This window comes from Oncorhynchus clarkii, chromosome 23 (genome assembly GCF_045791955.1).
Source record: "Oncorhynchus clarkii lewisi isolate Uvic-CL-2024 chromosome 23, UVic_Ocla_1.0, whole genome shotgun sequence".
Classification (NCBI taxonomy): domain Eukaryota; kingdom Metazoa; phylum Chordata; class Actinopteri; order Salmoniformes; family Salmonidae; genus Oncorhynchus; species Oncorhynchus clarkii.
Genome location: NC_092169.1, coordinates 38,327,986 through 38,331,587, shown reverse-complemented (window position 1 = coordinate 38,331,587; position 3,602 = coordinate 38,327,986). Strand labels below are relative to the sequence as shown.

Genomic DNA, 3,602 nt, shown 5'->3' with positions numbered 1-3,602 from the left:
AGCTAGAGTATCTCATCATAATCTGTAGACCACACTATTTACCAAGAGAGTTTTCATCTATATTCTTCGGAGCTGTCGATTTACCACCACAAACCAATACTGAAGCAAAGACAGCACTCAAAGAGCTGTATACAGCCATAAGCAAAAAGGAAATCGCTCATCCGGAGGCGGCACTCCTAGTGGCCGGGGACTTTAATGCAGGGAAACTTTTATCCGCTTTACCTAATTTCTACCAGCATTTTAAATGTGAAACCAGAGGGGAAAAACTCTAGACCACCTGTACTCCACACACAGAGATGCGTACAAAGCTCTCCCTCACCCTCCATTTGGAAAATCTGACCATAATTCTATCCTCCTGATTCCTGCTTACAAGCAAAAACCAAAGCAGGAAGCACCAGTTACTCGGTCAATAAAGAAGTGGTCAGACGAAGCAGATGCTAAGCTACAAGACTGTTTTGCTAGCACAGACGAGAATATGTTCTGGGATTCTTACGATGGCATTGAGGAGTTCATCACATCAGCGACTGGCTTCATCAATAAGTGCATCGAGGACGTTGTCCCCACAGTGACTGAACGTACATACCCCAACCAGAAGCCATGGATTACAGGCAACATCCGCGAGTGAAAGGGTAGAGCTGCCGCTTTCAAGGAGTGGGACTCTAACCCGGAAGCTTATAAGAAATCCCGCTATGCCCTCCGACGAACCAAACAGGCTAAGCATCAATACAGGACTAAGATTGAATTGTACTGAACTGGTTCCGACACTCGTCGGAAATGGCATGTTTTGCTAACTACTGTATTACTGACTACAAAGGGAAGCACAGCCGCGAGCTGCCCAGTGACACGACCCTGGACTAAGATTGAATTGTACTGAACTGGTTCCGACACTCGTCGGAAATGGCATGTTTTGCTAACTACTGTATTACTGACTACAAAGGGAAGCACAGCCGCGAGCTGCCCAGTGACACGACCCTACCAGATGAGCTAAACTATGTTCTATGTTTGCTTCGAGGCAAGTAACACTAAAACATGCATGAGAGCACCAGCTGTTCCAGACAACTGTGTGATCACGCTCTCCATAGCCAATGTGAGAAAGACCTTTAAACAGGTCAACATTCACAAGGCTTCAAGGCTAAACGGATTACCAGAACGTGTACTCGAAGCATGCACTGACCAACTGGCAAGAGTATACCCTGACATTTTCAACTTGTCCCTGACTGAGTCTATAATGCCAACATGTTTCAAGCTGACCACCATAGTCCCTGTGCCCAAGAACACTAAGGTAACCTACCTAAATGACTACCAACCCGTAGCACTCACGTCTGTAGCCATGAAGTGCTTTGAAAGGCTGGTCATGGCTTACATCAACCCCGTTATCCCAGAAACCCTAGACACACTCCAATTTGCATACTGCCCCAATAGATCCACAGATCATGCAATCTCTATTGCACTCCACATGTGTGCCCTTTCACACCTGGACAAAGGGAACAGCGTTCAACACCATAGTGCACCATGATGCCCACAAAGCTCATCACCAAGCTAAGGATGCTGGGACTAAACACCTCCCTCTGCAACTGGATCCTGAACTTCCTGACGGGCCGCCCCCAGGTGGTAAGGTTAGGTAACAACACATGTGCCAAGCTGATTGTCAACACTGGAGCCCCTCAGGGGTGCTTGCTCAGTCCCCTCCTGTACGCCCTGTTCATGCATGACTGCACGACCAGGCACGACTCCAACACCATCATTAAGTTTGCTGATGACACACCAGTGGTGATCACTGACAACGATGATACAGCCTATAGGGAGGAGGTCAGAGACCTGGCTGTGTGGTGCCAGGGCAACAACCTCTTTCTCAGCATGATCAAGACAAAGGAGATAATTGTAGACTACACGAAAAGGAGGACCGAGCACATCCCCATTCTCATCGACAGGGTTGCAGTAGAGAAGGTTGAGAGCTTCAAGTTCCTTGCTGTCCACTTCAACAACAAACTATCATGTTCCAAACACAGCAAGACAGTCGTGAAGAGGGCATGACAAAGCCTATTCCCCCTCAGGAGACTGAAAAGATTTGGCATGGGTCACTTTCTCTTTGTCACAGATGAACGAAATCACTTCGTGCTTAAAGATGAAGTTATAGAGCCTGCACACATTTGAATGGTGTCTCTGCACCGCTCAGTGGATGATTATGAGAAATGTTTCTCTCGTCAGGTTTAAATGAAAGATTGCCAATATTGTACTTTCACTTTGTTCTATAGCTAGATGACTCTTGATATCTCCAGGAGTGATACATAGAATTGTCTTTATCTGTTGTCTAGTACTGTCTTTTTGCTAGATAAGGCCATCTACTTTAAGTGTTGCCAGTCTTCCCAGTAGCCTACTTGGTGTGTGAATTGCTGACTGCTAATAACTTGCAGATTATTGTTGACACATCAACCAGGATCAAGGGGCAGGGCAATTTGTGACTTATTTTTGTGGGTGTATTGGAGGGGGAGTGGTTTCTCTTCACCTAGGCAATCAGCAATCAGTACAGAGAGGCGTGCTCTCCACCTCTGCTAGGCATTTAGCAGTTAGGTTTAGTACTTCAGTCTGCCCTGCTTTCTCAGCAGCGGCCGTATAAGTGGTGGTCATGTAAGCAGTGGTTTTGTCACCAAAACGAAGAATGTCGCCAAAACAAAGACGGTTCTGCGGAGTTCTTCGAGGAGAAGGCTCCATACCACTCTCTCACTCGAGTATGTAGTTATTTTCTGATTATCTCATTTAGCTCTTTTGTAGCTTTGGCAACTATGTGAGTGTTTTCTATTCTTGTTCACTCCTCTCCCTGTAGGGTTTACAGACGCTCCCCACTCCTTGGCTGCAACCCTTCTAATTTAGTGTACCCTGTGTGCACAACCCATGTGGAATTCTGGGTCTCTGGCAATGTTTGGAACTGCTGATCTGGCCCTGGCGGAGACATGGATCACCCCAGAGAACACTGCTACTCCAGCTGCTCTCTTCATTTGACAAGGTTTTCTCTCATAGTCCAATAGCATGTAGTCATTCCAGTGATGGCACAGGGCTACTTGTTTGTCCTAACTGGAGATAAAAAACATTCTCCCTCTCTTACCTGTCCATTTCCTTAGTTGAATTCCATGCTGTTACTGTCACTTGTCAACTCAAACTTAACATTGTCATTTATCGCCCACCAGGTGCCCTGAAACCTTGATAAGCTAATTTCCTGACAAAAACTCTGACTACCACTCTTCCTACCTGGCGACCTCCCAATCCCCTCCAACTCACTAGGCAAGCAATACGTTTGACCTCATCCTTAAGAGGCTGTTCGCATACTAATCTCACTGTAACCATCCTCCAGGTCTCTGATCACTACGTTCTTTTCTTCCCTGTCTTCTCTGTTTCCCTTCCTCCAACCCTAACCACTCAGCCAATACCCAGATGGTCATGCAACGCCGCAATCTTCGCTCTCTTTCAATACTCTCTCCTCATCTATCCTATCATCTCTCTGCTAAATCCTTCTCCCTCCTGTCTCCTGATTCTACCTCTTTGACCCTACTCTCCTCCATTTCCGCATCCAATGACTCGGCCCTCCTCTCCTGCTCTGTGGCTGA

General features: G+C 46.6%; 1 long non-coding RNA gene across 1 annotated transcript; it reads left to right on the top strand.

The window, feature by feature from the left end:
• Window positions 1–2,499: 2,499 nt before the first annotated feature.
• Window positions 2,500–3,276, top strand: LOC139381396 (uncharacterized). The gene is made up of 3 exons (XR_011628549.1): window positions 2,500–2,729; window positions 2,825–3,004; window positions 3,186–3,276. It is a non-coding gene; the product is annotated as an uncharacterized lncRNA (long non-coding RNA).
• The last annotated feature ends 326 nt before the right edge of the window (window positions 3,277–3,602 follow it).